Source organism: Macrobrachium nipponense, chromosome 4 (genome assembly GCF_015104395.2).
Source record: "Macrobrachium nipponense isolate FS-2020 chromosome 4, ASM1510439v2, whole genome shotgun sequence".
Classification (NCBI taxonomy): Eukaryota; Metazoa; Arthropoda; class Malacostraca; order Decapoda; family Palaemonidae; genus Macrobrachium; species Macrobrachium nipponense.
The window spans coordinates 125,004,474-125,016,400 of NC_061100.1; the positions used below are offsets into that span (position 1 = coordinate 125,004,474).

Genomic DNA, 11,927 nt, shown 5'->3' on the forward strand with positions numbered 1-11,927 from the left:
GCTAAGGTCACTGAGTTCTGTTACCTCTGCCACTGTTTGAACCAGCGCTTGCTATTTCTGCCTCTCTTCTTTCCTTGCGAGACTTTTAAATCAAATAATCCTTTTCACTGACATTTCCGCCTCCATTATTTCCTTATGACCAAACCGCCTCAAAAGACGGTAACATATCTTTCCCCTACGATGAAAAGATAGATTGATAGATAGCTCGTTTCTTGTATAGCAAGGACTGAATGAGATGTTATCCATTTTAATTCGTATCATTAATGATTTCCTTCATCTCTTTTAGTCATTAGTATAGCAAACAACCAATAGAAATTCTAAACGGCCGGTAGGCGTGCAGAAAAAAAGTACCATTCCGATGATTGACAGCATATGTCATATGAAATGGTATGAATTTATAGGAAGAATAAACATACATGCATACACAAGCAGACACACACACGTACAAACACACACGCAAATATATATGTATACACTATATTAATGCATATATATACTCATTTAACTGTATTCACTTACTTTTCTTGTATATCAACGGCTCGTCGGTTTACCTAACCAAATTTACATACGAAAAAAGAAGAATAGATATACGAACAAGAGGCCAAGAGGTATAGGAACTTTCCTGTGTGTGATTCCTTATGGTCGGGATGTTCAGATTATGACAGTTGGCTGGCATATGAATGACACCACTGCCCGCAGATGGGGTCGCTCCCCTGCGAGCTTATTATCCTCCTCGGAGGAACAGAAGTAAGAGAGCAAAATAAGTGATCGATGTCAAAGGAGGGGAGGAGGGGAAGAGGAAAAATGTCAATCAAAGGTAATAAAAAAAATATCACGGATTTTTTGAGGAGGAAATCAAACGCCAAGATTAAAAACCGAAAGTGAGACTGAATTCCCTGTAATGAAACGTTTGTATAACCTTCTGATAGATAGCGTGGTTCACATTATCACTCTCTCTCTCTCTCTCTCTCTCTCTCTCTCTCTCTCTCTCTCTCTCTCTCTCTCTCTCTCTCTCTCTCTCTCTCTCTCTGACATACCAAGCTAAACAAGGGCCTGAGAGTAGTTCAGAAAATTGTGTTGTCTCTTCTTACTGAGTTACTCCTGTCCCGAGCAAAGTTGAACTGTTGCCAGAATGGTTCCTCGCCATCACATCCCCACTAAAATATTTCGGTCAATGTTCCATTTAATTAGCTCTATAACAATGAATGCCATAGCTTCGGTTCCTCACTTCACCCACTTTCAATTCTAGAATCCGTCTTTATATAGTCACGAAATCATAGATAACCTGCTCATGTAAGCGTCAAGCAGCCAACACTATATTATTCGTTATATCAAATTGTATTTTTCTATGGATTATAAAATGTTCAAGACTCGTTGACACTTGTTGGAATCAGCTTCATTGGAGAAATGCATGACAAAACCAGTGAGCACTCGTGATGTTAGGTTTCAAGAATCGTGAGAAGATGTATCCATGCATTGCCCTGTGATGAATTTGTTGGTGATGTAGATGGTAACAACATTGATTCTCTTTCTGTTTCCTCACCTATCGTGAAGGAAGAAGAAGAAGAAGAAGTTGGAAGGGGAGAGGTGAGGTAGAGATGTCAGCCTTAGACCACCCCGAGTCCCGTGGTTGGTCTCTCCCCACACACCCTCTAGCTCTCCTTCACACACTATCACACACTAACACCAGCCACCCGACTGAAGAGGTACACGTCAAGGCACCTGTGCCATTCCCCTTCTTTCCCCAACTCTCTCTCTCTCTCTCTCTCCCACCAACTCTCTCTCTCTCTCTCTCCCACCAACTCTCTCTCTCTCCATAACTATTTCCCTTGAAACAGGTGCACGTACCCATCCACTGTCTCGACGTCCTAATGCCAAGAACCATCTCTTCTATTCTATTTAATTCTGCCATTGTCCAGTTCATCCTCCGCTGTCCTGCCTCCCTACAATTGATGGGAGGAAGAAGAAGAAGAAAAAGAGGAAGAAGAAGAAAATAGGACGTAGGCAGATGATTGATTTGCATTGCACGTGGCGATATCCCAAGGCTTCGATAGTGGTTACTATTTTGTAGCTACTGAGCGCATTATTTATATACCCGAGTGTTAACTCGACAATCAGCGCTGAAAAAGTATGGGAAGCTGCACTTCATGCAATATTGGTTGTTGCTGGTTAGCTGCTGTTGCTGTTATTGCTGCTGCTGGTGCTCTTCTTGCCGTTAAAAAACGAAGGCAGTGTCGGTGATGCCTAGCAAAGACGTCTTCGCCGTCCTCGATCTGTGAGGCAGCAGCATCGGACAGACTAAATTCAAGTCCTGCTGAAACCAAGATAGACTGGCCAAGCTGTGACCTCTCCGGGCGCCAACAATGCCACACCACGAGCCTCCGGGATATATATAAAATTCGGGGGAATTTCAACGCGATTAGAGGGCACCATTCAGTCTGCTGTCGTAACTTGATGGGTAATGACACGATTTCATCAGTGTAACTTCCCAAACTTTGTTCTTTGCATTGACAAAATTCTTAAAGTGAATTTATCAATTAGGTATGGCATTATTGTGCTCTCTCTGCCTCTCTCTTTTTCACTTCACTTATAGGTAATTCATCAGTTGTCACTCATATTGCCAGAGAGAAAATAGAAAAAAATAAACAAAAAAAGAAGACACAGGAAGGTCAGTGTCAAGTCCTGACACTTGCATATCGATCATAGTTGACAGGCCCTTTCCTTCCTTCCTTCTCTCGAAACCCCGAACAGCCAACCCTCTCGCCCACCCACCCCTCCTCAGCCGTGCGGCGTGTGCTACATTTCGTGCAGTTACGAATTTAAAGACGCGTTTAAAGCGGACATTTACCACTCCAGACTCTCTCTCTCTCTCTCTCTCTCTCTCTCTCTCTCTCTCTCTCTCTCTCTCAGTCAGAGATCTCAGATTGAAATATCGCTAAATGTGATAGCCTGTCTCATGCTTTCCTAGTCACTTGTTTTACATACATACATACATACATACATACATACATACATACATACATACATACATATATGATTATTTATTAAAGTGGTAAAAATAATTGTATTTCTTTATAAACGATTCTTAATCAATAATACAGTTGCATTTAATTCCATATAATTATGAACTTAAGCCCCTTGTGCAGAAGCCCCAAACCTTAGGAGATACCTTTACAAATGTAGAAGGCTCTGGCTGTGGTTTAATAATGACGAGCATTTGTACGTGACTGGAATTTGCATCAAATCTTAGGCACCTCATTGCATTTAGTCTTTTCCCTAAAACTGTATCTACCACAAAAGTCACCGATCTCTATGGTAATGGTAATATTATTTTCCCATTGGAATCAAATTAGACCTATTTAACCCCTAACTGACCACCTTTTCCCATTTTTATTCTGTGAAACTTCTTCATCTGCTTCTCTTTACTTCGAAGTCACCTGTCAGTAGCGATCGTTTTGCATCCCTACGGTTAAGCCCCGCCCTGTTTCACATATAATTTAGTTCTTCAAGCTTTTGTAAATGTCATCTTATGCAATGTATCATTATTTATTTTACAACATTTTCAGGTGACTCGGATGTCAGTCAGTCTTTTGTATGTTACGAAGGCAACTCAAACGCCACTTCGTGACTGAGAGTCTTTCAAGTCTTTGGGAAGACTCGAGAACGAAGTTCTCTCAGAAGTGTAAGCGCACGTGTTGTGCATACCAGAAATTGCATTATTAGCGCCCAGATTTTCCGTTTATAATACACAAGTGTCGCTAGCAGCATTCATTTGAATTATTTCGATGTAATTTAATTTAATTTTTCTATGACGATTACAAAAATCTGTAATAATATTGCCAATAGAAGTAGTTAATTGTAGGATAAAAATTTATTTGAGAAACAAAATGTCGAAAAGTTTCAGAGAGAATAATTAAAACTTCGTTTCTTCTGACAGATGATACAAACTATTTTCATAGAGGAAAAACGTCACACTTTGACTTTTTTTATGAGAAAGTGTAACGTAACAGACATTTTGCCTACAACATAACACCAGTTGAGAAGGAAAACAATGGCGTAGACAAAGCCGACTCGTGGTTCTGACATATATCTCTTATTAAAATAGGTGGAACAGCCACGTGTAGCAAAGTTAATACTAGCTGTAAAAGATATTAATATTTGCATATTGCGTGTCATGAAGTAATGAGGGCAATGCAAGCAGTATTCAGATTGACAGCACCAAGAAGAATGCAACATATATAAGTTGCTCTCTCTCTCTCTCTCTCTCTCTCTCTCTCTCTCTCTCTCTCTTCTCTCTCTACTATATATACTATATATATATATATATATATATATATATATATATATATATACATATATATATACATACATATATATATATATATATATATATATATATATTCATATATATTATATATATATATATATATAGTATAATATATATATTATATATATATATATATATATATAGCCCATATATTCGTATTTAATAAATAATGTATGTTGTGTGCCTGTGTGATTGTGTGTGTATAATATATTATAAAAACTTCCGTAAAGAGAAATTGTTGCAGGAATACGAAAAATAAAGTAGATATTCTGCCCTTACCAAAGAATGATGGCAAAATTGCGTATAATATAAAAAATCAAATTCACTGCAGATTGACAGTGCTAATGCAATGTTGTGAAGTCATGCATTCGATTACTGATGTGAAAATCGAACTGTTTTTCACTAACGCTACTTTTTTTTTTCGGGGCGGCGGTAATTGACAAAACTAGTTAAATGTTGTATTTTCAAATCCGCTGTCAAATATGGACAAAGAATCCATCAGTGTCTGTCTAAATCTCATAAATGGGAATACTTTTTCAGAGAATCGCGCTATGGCAATGGGAAGAGTCTATCACATTTTGATAGGATTCCAGATTCTGATACGGATCCAACTGGTATTTCCGTATTGTTTTTACCCTGCGACAAGATCTCTCAAAAAGTTGTTTATGGATTTCAATAGCATTTGGTTGGGGGCGGGGATGCGGAGGGGGAGGGGCTTTAGGAACGGGTGCTATATAGCCAGGTTGCGGATCAATGATTTTTTTAACTGTAACTGAGGTATACGGTGAGAGTTTTAGCAGTTGCCACTATAAAGGGTTTTTTCCATCAAATCTCTCCTCGGGTCTCTCTCTCTCTTCTTCTCTCGTCTTTTTCCCTCACTCTCTCTCTCTCTCTCTCTTTCTCTCTCTCTCTCTCTCTCAATGATTTTCACGTTTGTAGGTATGATGTTTCTATGAGAGTTTTCTACCTTTTCATTGAATTTGTTTTCGCCTGTCAGTGACCTTTTATGGAATAAAACAATGACGGTTGATGACACTAGTAGATAAGGCAGTTCACAAAATTAAAAGAAAGCAATACTTATTCAAAGGATATTTATAACTGCAGATTTTAATATTTTTCTAGTTATTCCAAGGAAACCTTTACACTCTTGTACAGTATTACACAATCAGTGTATCAGGAGACAACCTTGGAATGCGTAATTGCGGATGAGGACACCACAGTAAGGTCCTAAGACAATCTCGCAACAATTTCAAGTCCCAAAACAGACTGTTTTTTTTACTACTCAGCACTTCTTTATGTTGGCAGATCCTAAGCTGAGTCTCTCCTAGGACCATAGATGCAATTTTGTAAGATACTTCATCTCATCAACACCGTGGCGATTAGGAAGGTACACTTTCTCTGACTCTGTACTGCACTGGCTATTTTCAGTCATGCAGAGTCTTTGGAGACCTAAGTTAGGCCAGGGCGTACGGTCACTTTTGCATTTACTGGGTCATGTCAGAGACCATCAGCCTTCTAATTACTGATGTGAGATCATAAGGCATGATCTGACTGCAATGGGGTACATGAAGAGGTAGGTGTCATGTCTCTTAGAGGGATTCCTTCATACTACCCTGATGTGAACTCACTTGACTCCCTGTGGCACTTCCTGAACAGATTTTGTCTCGGTGCCCATCCTTCGGGTACAAGCATTCTGTCTAGTGGTAACGTGCAGTGTACGTCACCGATAACAGTATACCACCGTTATTTGTTTATAATAAATTCAAATGATATGACGTCCTGAAATTATATGATAAAAATCAAAAGAATAGCAACATAAAAACGTGCATAACGAGAGGCACTGTGGTATGGATGACGTCTTTTATGAAGATATTCGAATTAATGAGGTCTTAAGGCATTCGTTAGGATGAGATTTAAGCAAAATATGTCAATGTAAAATCATAAACGGGAGACATTACATACAACTGAGATACCAGGGCATGATCCAGTAGATGTACCACTCAACCAAGTCGTCCGCTTTGGCTGAATGCTTGGGGTGCGTCCATACTGCAGTAAAACATGTCATAAACGAATGTCAGCCATTAATCGCATTCAATCAAAAATAGGTTGAATATAAGTAAGCTACCTGCTTACTGATACTCCTAACCAGCGCTCCGTACGATTATCTGCCATTTTTCAAAGAGTCGTTCTCGACTTACGGCCGTTGACTTGCTTTCAACTTGTTTGTGATATGTATGTGTTAAAATTTCAGACGTGTGAGTGACATGTTTTACTGAAGTTTGGACGCACCCTAACATTTTCAATCTATATTTAGTTGTTATTTTCATATTCATTGTTATCGATTGCTCTTCGTTTCGTTTTCCCTTTGCTCACTAGGAGGGGCGCGGGGGGGGGGGGGGGGGGCGGAGCGCGGAGTCTATTCTGTGGAAACGTATTTTACATTCTAATGATATTCTAAACTGATTCCATTTGATTATGTGCATAATCTAAATAGTAATGAGAAAAAGGCCAAAAGCAATAGACTAAATCATGAGAGTTGAAGTGAAACTACGGATACTACTAAAAATAGAATTCTAAGCTTATGACAAATTAATTAATATTCTTAAACAATAGAGGTCAAAGCATAAAAGAAAATTCTTCACAAATTTAAATGTATGTACAAAGCATACAAAATGAGTTGCAGATAAGAACAGGGGCTTATACTTGCATTTGATTCATAGATGCTTCAATTCCTGGGAACAGTTAAAAGCCCCGACTGTCCACTCCCTTCAGTTAAACAGCATTAAGTATGATCACTATTGGGATGACTGACCACCCTTAAATGTCTGACTCCGTTAGGCATAGGCACTGGTCTAGCAGCAGCATCCCAAATCTCATTGCAAAGTACTTGGTTGAGCGTAGTTAACAAATTTACTACTTAGAAGGAAGCGTACTGAAACTTCCACCAGATCTAGAGTTCGATTCAGCAGCATTGGGAGCTCGTTTCTTCAAAAAGAGCAGGGGAAGCCAGCAAAAACTGAAAGTAATGGTCAGAAGTTCAATAAGCAAAGGCAACTTGTCCAAGGATCAATATCTTGATTTTGTTAAGTTCAGATGTCATCAGAGTGCTGGAAATATTTCTAGTTTTGTTTTCTTTCCTGTGAAGGACACTTGGATGACATCCAAATGCCATCCTCACTCCTGATTTACCGAAAAGAGATGATAAAATACCCAGAAAAAAAAGAAGTTAGCCTTGTTTTAGAAGAATGTAATTATATTAAAAACGTAATTATTCCAGTCTTAAAAATTTTCATGTTAAAGCTCAGAGGCTTCGTTAGCTAAGATATTACAAATCTAAAAAACGAAATCTTTGCTACTAGGAATTGAAGGTCATAATATAACACCGAGGTATAAAAATGTCAGTAACATTGCAATTGAATATGGCTGGGTGACGATACTACTGGAAAATACAATCAATTATTAACGTAAGATATCCAGAAGAAAGGTTACAGTCCTAGATAAAAAATATGCATTCTTAGGTCACGATACTAAAGTTAAGGAAGGTAATAAATAAATACGCTTTAAAGGCCCAAAGCTTATTAGATTATTTATAGAATATCAGATTTGAAGATCTTTTTTTTTCTGGTATTTTACAGAGTTCATTAGGCTCCTCAATAGTCTGAATATGGACATCTGAGACTGGATAATCTGTGTTCGCAACAAGATTCACTAAATCATGAAGGAAAGAGCTCTGATCTCATTGGTCAGTATATAAGATAATCTACTGACAGTCCTTTGGCAGGGGCATATTTTTTTTCTCTCTCTGTGAAGGATAATAACCATCTAAAACCCTCGTGAAATAGAGGTCTTCCAGCAACTCAACGATTTTCATGAACACTGGGTTTCCCGGAATGGTCAAAGCAACGAAAAATAGGAATTCTTAGCTCTCCTTTATTCCTAAAGGGAGCGTTTATGTTCCGCCTCTTTCTCTCTCTCTTCTGACTTCCTCGAAATAGCTGCCCACCGTAGCCGTCCCTTTTGTGTTCTTGTCTTTGTACGAAATAAGTCTTCCATAAAGGACTTATTGACACACACATTAAGAATTAGATCGCTCTACTTCTCGGATCTCGCCCTCAAACCTGTCCATTGGGTCCCCCTCAAACCATCCCCAGCTCACGGAAGTCCTTATCAACCCCTTACCAGTCTCGGTTTACATTCTTTCTATTTCACTCCTTGGCTATCCACGAGCTTCATGCCCCACTTCCTTCATTAAACTGATAAGAAAATTAAATTCAGCTTGACAAAAAACAAAATCTTTATTCAGACTGTGATACATACTGCTTTAGAGTTATAAATATTTATACCACAGAAACCCAAAGTTGTCTTGCTTACGAAAGAAGTCTACAAAATCCAAGTAGTCTCTTAGTTAAGGATGTGCAGTACCCTTATCTAATCTAGAATATTTAGTAAATACTCATTGTAATTCTTTCGGTTTTTCCCAGTCTCATTCTTCCTTTCTCCTTTCCATTGTTCTTCCTTTGATTCCACATACGGCGTTCTGTTCTGTCAAAGGTCACTAAACAAAGTCATTGAGATCTGTCTTGTTCTTTAAGACATTATTATTCATAGTAATACTATATACGAATAAAACTCGATCTGTGCATAAATTGAAGCAAACTCAAAGAGAACCTGGCATTCAGGCCATTAGGGTGTCAGAAAAACTTACGTGCACTTCACTCACTAATTTCGCGAGAAAACTTTGCCTCCTGGGGTTAATAAAATAAAAGGGGGGGGTTGTCTTTCCTAGATAGGGACCTCCAAGGGTTTTAACCCGGTACGTATCCATCTTTGCAGCGTGCTTAGTACAAGCCGTTGCGGATGACCGCAAAAACATAAACAAAAGACTGTAAATAAATGACCCCGACCCCCCCCCCCCCCAAAAAAAAAAAAAAAATATTAGCCCTAGATAACGACCCCCGAAATCCCTTGGGGTCACTATCCAGGAAAGATCCGAACAAACTTCATGAACAGATTCCTAATCTACAGAGTAATTCATCGTTAGCATTTCAGTTATAGGTATATATGCATTTATATTCTTATGTAATAAGGTATGCATACTCACTTAAAAACATGCACGTGCAGAAGTCACATAACATTCTTAATTTAGATACATACATAAATCACAGTTAAAGTGAAGAGTGATGCTTACAGTTAAATAAAGTCCAGATTCTATTCAGAAATGTCAAAGGCCACGTTGAGACAAAACAGTTAGATAACAGATCACATAGCGACTTCTACAGCTCTTGAAATTTGTTTTGCTCAAGTTGTGATATATGAATTGCCACAGGACGGACAGATTTTTAACCGGTTTTTAGCAATTTATGACTTCTAGTATAATAACAAAAAACCAACATGTAAATGTTTACTATTACATCCATTCTTAGTTTAATTACCAGAAAGTATCGGCAATCATTCCATTTTCTCTCTTTTCTTGCTTTAATTTGTAGTGTATTTGTAGCCTGTTTTATGAAAGCTTCTTTGTTAAATGTAGCTATTTTACTTGTTCCATAATAAAGAATGGATGAAAAACAACGAGGTAGTGGAGCACTTATAAGTGGTTATCATAAAGACAACAACTGTACGCAAAGGAACATGTATGAAAAACGTTTTTTATCTATGACGAAATCCGATTGAAGAAATTAATTGACAGCTCTTGCGACTACCTTCCTAAATGAATAAGCCTCTCCCATTCAAAAATATAAAGGGAGAAGAAAATTGACGATACAACTCATGATTCGTCCCTTTGAATGATCCACCTACTCCTTTAGAAAAAAAAAATCATAAAAAGTCTATGAGCATCGTAAAAAGAAAAAGATCCATAAACCCCTGCTATTCATTGACTTGAAGAATTCACTTCTTCCCCTAAAATAGAGAGGAATAAGAGGGAGAAAGCCGGAAGATACTTCTTGCGGAATCTTCACCCACTTCTTTCTGACATAATTAGACGTCTGGACGGACAGGTAAAGGAAAGGCAATCAAGGTGCGTTCTTGAAACAAGGATAAAATCACTCCTTGACCCTTCAACAGCTTCTCTCTCTCTCTCTCTCTCTCTCTCTCTCATTTCTCCTTATGCTCTAGTAAATTATTTTCTTAGGCTGCATTACGTACGTAATTGTCTTAATGTATCTCTGACAACCTGAAATAATAATATTTATTTCCTTGGTAACGATAATTTACTTTCATCTTAGATAACGGTTACTGAATTTCTCGCAAGATAATAAAGTAGATAGGCATTTGTTCATTATCTTGTATTAAGTTTTCCATCACCATTGTTTAATATTTGAATTCTCTCTCTTCTATAAACTACGCAAAGTACATCTTAGCCTAAGAATGTGCAATCCTTTCTGTGCAATTGTTTCGCTTAGCCAATGGGCCACATTACTAAATTATCACAGGACTACCATGAAGGATTTTTAAATGAGGGACGGAACTGGAACAAAACAAATTGAAAGACGTCGGACAGCTATTTAGGAACAAGCCAAAGAAGACTTTTTTGGGAAGTGGGGGAGGCTCGTGTGTTTGGGATGAGAAGCAAAAGCCACTGTAGGTGGGGCAAAAGGAACATTACAAGAACCTTTAATATGGCCCACAGTGCTCTACGAAGGACAATCTGTTGGTATATCCAACAAGATCTCCCCATATACGCGGACCCAGCAGCAATTACCATCAATACCAATGTAGCTGATATTCATCAGTGGTAGCATATCCTTACGATCATCACCATTGTGAACAATAAAATAACTCGGATGAATATCTGCATTAAGGTAACCGCAGGCAATATTAAAGGTAATTAAGGACAGGCAGGGAGAGATAGAAAGCGACAAACAGTCATTAGAAAAGAAGCACGAGTCAGCAAAATAGGAGTAAAAGCTGAAGGCTTTCTCCCCATCCGCCAAATTCCCCCGTGCTTCCCTTTCCCTGCCTTCGCTTCCGACTTTTCGCCTTTTCTCCCTTTAGTCTTCTTGTTATTTTGGAACAACAGTCAGCCGGAGGGACAAACTAAGCCTAGACAACAGCAAATCTGACAACACACTTTCGAGCTGTCTGGCCTCTTTGAAAATATGGCATGAAATGGATAGCGCGGACTTCATTTGTGTTTGCCCGAGAGCTACGCTGCAAGCAGCTGTCAAGGAGATGAATTTCATATCTTTGAAATTCATATGTTTGATTTCCGATGCGATACATTAGCTGGGATATACTTGGTGGGCTTTTCATTATGAGGACTCTTGTCTCTGCCCATCGGGTGTGTTCGTTTCTACATTTATTTGCAAGACACGTCCTTTACGCTGAATACGTCTGTCTATCTATCTGTCTATTTATCTATCTATATAGATATTTACACGAACACACAAATAAACACAAACACACACACATATATATGTGTGTATGTGTGTATATATATATGGTTACACACAAACATACACACACCCATATGTATGTACTTATGTGTATATATGTGTGTGTGTACGTTTTTATCACATGCAACAAATGTTAATGGAATCTATAGAATCGTTCATTTCGCATTTGAATATTATTATGAAGAAAATTTGTGTAAATGTCT

At 38.2% G+C, this 11,927-nt stretch overlaps 1 protein-coding gene and 1 long non-coding RNA gene across 22 annotated transcripts in view; one reads left to right on the forward strand and one right to left on the reverse strand.

Moving 5' to 3' along the window:
- LOC135211127 (neuroglian-like) overlaps window positions 1-11,927 on the reverse strand; it is a 318,561-nt gene that overhangs the window by 214,239 nt on the left and 92,395 nt on the right. For 2 of the 20 annotated variants that reach the window (XM_064244252.1, XM_064244253.1), the window contains exon 1: window positions 1,544-1,721. The exons of the other annotated variants lie outside the window; for them this stretch is intronic. The gene's annotated coding sequence lies outside the window, so the exon portion shown is untranslated. Of the gene's footprint in view, window positions 1-1,543; window positions 1,722-11,927 lie in introns of those variants that run through there. 20 annotated transcript variants of the gene reach the window in all.
- Window positions 1-11,927, forward strand: part of LOC135211130 (uncharacterized) — a 269,153-nt gene that overhangs the window by 123,480 nt on the left and 133,746 nt on the right. The gene's annotated exons all lie outside the window — the stretch shown is intronic.